Raw genomic sequence first — 7926 nt, 5'->3', positions numbered from 1 at the left:
GGATGAAGAATCACACTGCTCTCCACTATGCCACAATATAAATTTAATTTGGTCACACATTTGACTCTTTACAGTCTGTGACATTAATCAACCAGTCGATCGCCAAGGAAGTGCCGGAAGGTCGCCTGCCATTAGAAAAAAATCACGTCGCGTCATCTTGCATGCAGGGTAGATCACAGGAACTACTGGTGGTGCTAATTAGCAATCCTTGTAATGGCGGATGTAATGGCAAAAATATTAAATTAATACAAAAATAATTTAATTTGATTCAAAAGCAACCCTGACTGACCCCAATCAGTGAAGGTCATCGTGGTAAGGGAATGTCTGCAATGGTTGTGACCGTTCTTCAGCTTCCGAGTAGTGTTCATTTTGGCAGCTATTGTTGATTTAGTCTTAGTCTTTATACAAGAATGCATGTTAGTTATAGTCACATTTAGTCACTCTAATTAAATTTTAGTCAAGTTTAAGTCACATTTAAAAGCCATATTAAACTCCTTTTCTTCCCTTCTCAGGCCCAGGGTTTTAACGTTTTAGCGGTTTAACGCTTTAGCGTTGCCATGCCTCTGAACATCGCCCTGTTGCTATTATATCATAGGAAGGTGCCTTCAGATTTAGATTCATGATTTAGTTACATGGACTTTGCATGCCGCTTAATAACCAACTGAGATCGGCACCTGCCGTTCTGAAAAGGGAACCTTGCACCGACCACTTTTCGCTACTGTAAAAGTATTGTGACTTCTTCAACCACCAACATTTTCAGAAAAACAGAAAAGAATAGATTTAGTCATAGTTTTTATTTTCAAAAAAACATTTTTGTAACGTCTTAGTCTTGTCTTAGTCATGGGAAAAAGGTTGTTAACGAATGTTTTTCGTTGACGAAATGAACACTGCTTCTGACAAATGAGAGGCTTATTGACACATCAGTAATCAAAATGTTTAGGGAAATACAATCACAGATTTGAAAATTATTAATTTTCTTATTTTTTATTTTTTTTAATTATATCTGAAGATTATTTTCAAAGTGTCTTGACCCCACGTAGATAGATTGTTGTTCTTTTATTATCGATTTGTTTTTATCGCCCACAAAATGTAATGTTGTTGATCCGGTTGCTTAACGGAGGAGGGGGTTGATCGTCATGACTTGGTCAATTAAAAAGTACCTTGCTAATTGTGGGCAAAACTGTGAGATGGACATATTACAATGAATGTCATGTGTACAGTAGGAAAAACAAAAAAAAGACAATACAATACTTTCAATTAATACGAAGGTTCACATATTGTAAGCAGTAAGACACATGATTAACTTAAAATAACTTGTAATAACAAATGTAGTGGATCTATTAAAATAAAAAAGATAACTAAAGCAACCTGTGCGGTTTAAAGCCTACACAGCAAATTTCAGAGTTAAATTGACACTGTGAGATTCCATTTTAACGCTAAGTTGGTGTTTGTGTTGTCCCAATCTTGTCATTGTTAAATCAACACTCAATGAAGTGTTACAACTTGGAATAAGTGTCAAAATTACATTATAGGTCATTTAGCTTTTATCCAAAGCGTTACATTTTTTCCTGGGGAGCAATTAGGGGTTGGGTTGTCTTGCTCAAGGACACTTTGACATGGCACATGGGGCAGCCTGGAATCGAACCACCAACCATGTGGCTCCCAGCGCATTACACTACTCAATGCACCACCATTGCCTCAAAATAAAACTGCTCAGTGTTAAATGCAACGTCATTTATCTGATATTTATCAAAAGCAACTTACGTTGCATTTTAAGCCAGGGTTCGAACCAACAACATCGTGGTTCTCAGTGCACCCTCTCCAATCCATGCGCCACAGTATGAAGAGTTAAGCCCTACACCAAGAAGTGTGACACTGTATAGTTACATTTCAAACCTATCAAAGAGTTAGTTTAACTCTACAACGTGTTGGAAATGAATCTGATCTTAACACTGGATAATGACTCCAGCTCTTTGGTATTGACTGTAACCGTTGAATCAACTTTTTGTAGTGTGATTTCAAGTCTGCACTTCAACACTTTTGCCCAACAAAGGAAAAATTAACTTTAAGGATTTTGCTGTGTAAGAGGGAAAATAGCAAAGTCAACAACATTGGTTTGTGATGGCAGTAATAGTGACTCTTAATGTGACATAACAATAATAATGATAGTAGCAGAAAACACCCCAAAAAAGAAAGCACAAAAACTCTGGGGAAGAAGTTGAACTAGTGATGTGCATTGATGAGATGTGAATTCATATTGAAGGAGTGAAAGAGGGGCTCAGTGTGTCCTAAGAAGTCCCCCAGCAGTCTGGGCCTATAGCACCCAGGTAGCCAGCGGACTCGGCCGTATTGCGGCTGAGTGTCGGCTAGCTCGGCTGTGTTACGGCTTGATGCGGCCACATGTAAGCCAGCCCATTTCATTCATTCAATTCAATTCATTTTATTTTGTATAGCCCAAAATCGCAAATTACAAATTTGCCTCAGAGGGTTTTACAGTCTGTACACATGCAAGATCCTCTGTCCCGAAACCCTCACATCGGCACAGGAAAAAGCTCCGGCCCGTTGATGACTGCCAAGCCAGGGCCAAATCAGGCAATGTAAAAATGGGCCTATACTGGTTGGAACATGGTAGCCGGGTTTATAGGCAACCAGCACTGAAACAGGTTCTAGCCTGTCTATGGCTGCAGAATCTGGGCCATATCTGGCATTATACAAACAGGTTTATTCTGGTTGGAACATGGCAGCCGGGTTCACCAGCAACCAGCACTAAAACACGCTCCGGCCCGTTGATGGCTGCAGAATATGGGCCCAATATGGCTTCATAGAAACGGCCCTATTCAGGCTAAGACATGGCAGCCGGGTTAATCGGCCACCAGCTCTGAAACTGACCCATTGATGACTGCTGAACATGGGCCGAATCTGGCATTATAGAATTGGGCCTACTCTACGTTGAGACATGGCAGCTGGATTTATTGGCAACCAGCACTGAAACAGGTTCTGGCCCATTAAAGCTGCCAAACCTGGGCCAGATCTGGCATTACAGAATCAGGCCTATTCAGACTGAGACATGTTGAGAGAAAGAAAATTGGTTATCTGTTGGGTTGCTAAGCGACATGTTCTTGAATCTAAGATGACTGCGAATGGCAGCCTTGATGTGGCCATCTCTTATTTTTTAAGCTTTTAGCAGTTTTTAGCTCTCTCACTCGTTGCATTCACCAGGGGGAAACTTTAGAACACTCATGCAAGCTTTCAACTTAACTTAGAAGAGTATTTAGCCCGCTTGCCCCAGTGCTTCCAGGTTGGTGCCACGTCGGTCTGGCTGCCACATTTGTTAGCCAGCACGAGCCCATCTGTTTACCCTGCCGGGATCTTTCCATGTGGTTAGCAGACCTGTAAGGGTTGTCAGGCTAACAGGGTGAAAGCTCTCCAAACTACCAGCCTGTATAGTCTGAGGATCTTGTGGCCCATCTAAATCTTGCCTTCTTGTGATAGAAACTGCAACGTATTGTCGCAGCACAACTCTAACCGATCTCCAAAGATCTGTTCCAGCCATTTCAATTAGGTTTATTTTATTACGTCTTAAACAAATAATATTACATTGCATGCATGTAATAACATCCCTCAAAGTTGTCTCATATAAAGCTACACAATAAAACTGTCTTTGTGAAGGTTTTTAAAAGAAACAGCCTCCACTTTGGTATAAATAGGAACAGAACTCGTACTCGCACTTTCTTTTCATTCTCCACCAACGTCCACTGTTTTTAGTAAGTATTTGTATTTTATCTAAAGGGCTGTCTAAATTAACACATTAATCTATGCGATCCCCGTTACAAGGGTCACTTTAGTTTACTTACGGCAACCCGGAAGTTAACAATGATGACCCGGAAACGAAACTGCCGCTAGCTGCAGTCAGTTATCTTTGATCGCGAGGTGGTAGTTGAAGATGGAGTTTTTTGCATTGGAAGGGAAACAAGCAGATGAATGAATGAGTGGAAAACTCTGAAGACTTCTGGATTTTGGCCGGAATCAAAGGTTGCTATCCAGTATGAGTTTTAATAATTTAATTTAATATAATTTGACACAATTAAAATTTACTGTAACATTTTGGTCTGTCGTATTTGAATAATACTACTATATCATATATGATTCTAACATATAATTGTTTGTTCGGGTTTGCAAAATATTTTTTTATTGACTTGCAGTACCTTTCTTTGGCTTATGGTTTTCACTTGATATTTTTTCTGGACGTACGTTCGTCATCAAACAATGTGATCTTGACTTGTCTTGATTTTGTAAGTAATAGAAGTGTGTTTTTGTGACATGAAGAATATATTCATACCGCGTCTCAGACAAGCCAGCAACCGGGCGTGGGCAAACGTGTTTCTTTTCTAGCGCCGTGTTTGGGCCGATAATGGCCCCATTTATTTCCGTTTATGGCGCAGTGACGGCATTGTCGTATACCGGATTCGGGCCCGTCTATTCGGCCCGATCGTGGGGCGTCATTCTTACTGAGTCTCAGGCAAGTCGGCAACTGGACTTTGCCTGAAGGTTTTTTTCCGGCATGCCAAGCTCATGCCGGATCTGGGCTACCTGGGCAGCTTAACTAAGGGCTGGTCCAGGCTAACCTGAGCTAGCCATAACTATAAGAGGTACCAAAGAGGACGTTTTAAGCTTTATCTTAAATGAGCTGACCTAGTCTGCCACCCGGACTGAAAGTGTAAGCTGGTTCCACAAAAGAGGTGCTTGATAACTGAAGGCTCTGGCCCCCATCCTACTTTTTAAAACTCTAGGAACCACAAGTAACCAGCATCTATGGAGCGCAGATGCCTTGTAGGGCAATACGGTGTAACAAGCTCTTTAAGATAAGACGGTGCCTCACCAGCAAGTGCCTTGTAGCTGAGGAGAAGTACCTTAAATTCTAGTTTGGATTTTACAGGGGGCCAGTGCAGAGAAGTTAATACAGTAGTTATATACAACCTTTTGGTTTCCACAGTCAGGCGTTGGGAAAAGGGAGACAGCCACCTGGCCATGACACCACCAGAAGGGACTGTACATACTACTCTGAAGCCAACAAAAGTAATGCAAGAATTGATTACTTCTTTAAAACTTCAGTTAGTTAAATACTGAAATAGTAGATTATAAATCTAAATATGCCATGTGGTTTAAAATGAAAAGCTTCCATCTTCAAAGCATTATGAGTGGTACATTGTTAATACAGCACAAGCTAAATAAGTAGTGTGGTGCATAAGGCATGCATTAGAGTTGCACTAACTACATTGTAAACCGGTCCCCTTTGTTATCTGACACTCAAAAACCAAAAACCAAATCAAACAGATTCTCACTCCCAGCCTGTCGAATAGCAGTGCTGTGTGACAGCCCCTTGGCTTCGGAGAATGACCCATGGTACCCCCCCTTCAGCCAAACGAGCCTTTGCCCCACGAGACTGCTGCAGTGTTAGTTTGGAGTGAAAATATGTTGGAGAAAAGGCTGGGGAGCAGATGGGTCAAACCAAAGCAGGACTTACTAGGAAGGTGGTTGAGCGTTGCTCTAGTCTACCCAGCGCTTTACAAAGTGAGGCCCATTTTTATTTGATTTTGACCAGAGAGTGGCAGTCTTATTTTCGCAGTATCTAGCCAAAAACACTAGAAAATGTGTCTGAATCAGTCTGAACTCCAACTATCGAACTGTCCCAGACATAACCCTAACCCTCTGAATCCGGGAGGAGACCACTGTGGTATAGCAACCTGAGAAGGTCCAGAAGTTATGTAAATAAGAGGTGCTTTGTCTTGCATCCCCTCCCTTTGCCTGGCTGGGAGCTGGCTTTGTTTGTGTCCAGCTCTGGACTCATCAGACCCATCAGGCAGGGGGCAGGGCAGGCCGGAGTGGATGGTCAGCAGCTCCCTGCTTAGATGAATATCAATCATCCCTCCCAGGCTGCGATTGGTTCATGGCGGACCAACCTGGCTGTATCAGTGTCCATTCAGTGACAACAATGAGGCTGAATGACTAATGAAATCCGTCCAAGCGGAAGTGTGGTCTTTGCACTATTCTCAGAGCAGCTTTGAACATGACCAGCAGCCTTCTGTGGGCACTCGAGCAGGAACCCTAAAGAACCAAAATGCCTTCTTGAAAAACAATAACAATTTTAGCTTGTTCACCAAAGAAGATACACAAAGAAGGATCCAGACATTTTGGATTACTTATTTGATCTATTTGATTTCTTAAGGAGATCCTAAGGGTAAGAAGAAAACAAAAATGAAACCAAGACTCTTTCTCACCTGCCTGGCAACGTTCTACTGTCTGAGTAAGTACCATTTAGCGTTTGTATTTAGTACACTTGTCTTAGCTGTTGGTGAGTTTTTAGGATCAGAAGTAGGTTGAACTTTTCCAAGCCCAGAGGCCGACGATGCAGCAGGTCCAACTGTGATGTTGCTGCTTTAACTTTGACTTTCATGAACTGGAAATTAAATCTCTGCTTTCTCAGTTAAGAAATTCAGTTCATACCCGAACTCCATAAGAGCAGTGTTCTCTTATTGAACATCCTTTTGTTGATGAATTAGTAAGATCTGTGTTCCCATAGCATTGTTTGATTGCCTGTGCCGTTAAGTTTCTGAAATTGCTGTAAATTAGAGAAAAGAGCTTCAGTTTTGCCCTCATTTACTAATGCAGGTATTAGTCCTACAGACAGAATCATTAGTTCCACTGTGTTCATATGATTGGAAGCTCTTGTCAACCTCTATGTGGATGTGAATGTGTCATCAAAGTGACTGTAAATAACTGCTTATAAACTTTAGCTAAGCATTAAGTTTCACAAAAAATGTTGATCCGGTAATCTTAATTAATGAAAAAATGCATCATCCCAAGTTGTGGTGTTCCTGGAGGGAGGGCAAGCTCCAGAGACACCAAGTCAAAGGGCTTTTCACGCCAAGAATGATCTCCAACACACATAAATTAAAATAAGTATGTGAACATATATATATATATATATATATATATATATATATATATATGTTCACATGCTTCAAAGTCCATTTGGAGAGGGTTAAATCATTGTTTACCTTGAGAACAAAATTCAAATGAATGGACCAAGTCAAACGGTGTGAGGCCTATTGAATGGAAATGGAAATGTGTTCAGGGGTGGGCTGTCCTCTGAACAACTCCTAAAAATATGGCTACCAACTTGTGAAAACATCTCACTCTTGAACTTGGAAAACGGTAGTTTTTCAAAATAACTGAACTAAAAACTAAAAGTCCACTCATCAACTTTGCTCTCAGATTTCAACAATGCAAACTCCTCTGAAGAATAATGCAGTGAAAGGTCCCAAAAAAATTGACCTAGGGTTAAAATTCTGTTTTTTTATTTTCAACTTTATCTTATTGTTACTTTTTCTGTGTGCAGAAGTACTTTTTGTAGCCACTGCTAAGTCATTTACATTTCATATGAATACATACTGTACATGCCTGTCAATAGTATTTCAGTGAAAATGGGGTGCCTGATGGCCAGATATCTTCATGTTTGAGGGACAAACTGAGCAGGTTGGCTCGAGTAACAACCTGCTCAGTAAGAGGTTAGAGTTGGTAACCTCTGACCTTTGGGAGGGGTTATGGCTCTGTGTCATCCCGGTCCACAGCGCAGTCTGTGTGGGGGGGATGCACAGACACAATAGGTCCAAGCCCCCCCAAAGCCCTCAGTCTTCAGTGAGTTGACCTTCACACCCTCATCTCCATAACACTGCCCTTAGATTGAAACCTTATTAAAAATATGTGTGGAAGGTATAATCCCCCTCCAGCTGGCCGTGACCGTGTCCCCGACAACCCTCCCCTGGCGCGGCTTCTCACAGACCCACACACACAGTGGACGAGGACGGAGGCGTGCAAAGATATCCCTTTTAATCCACAGCACGGACATAAAGGTCCTGTGGTGGC

The sequence above is a fragment of the Pungitius pungitius genome, chromosome 17 (assembly GCF_949316345.1).
Source record: "Pungitius pungitius chromosome 17, fPunPun2.1, whole genome shotgun sequence".
NCBI lineage: Eukaryota > Metazoa > Chordata > Actinopteri > Perciformes > Gasterosteidae > Pungitius > Pungitius pungitius.
Note: the sequence above shows the minus strand (reverse complement) of the source record.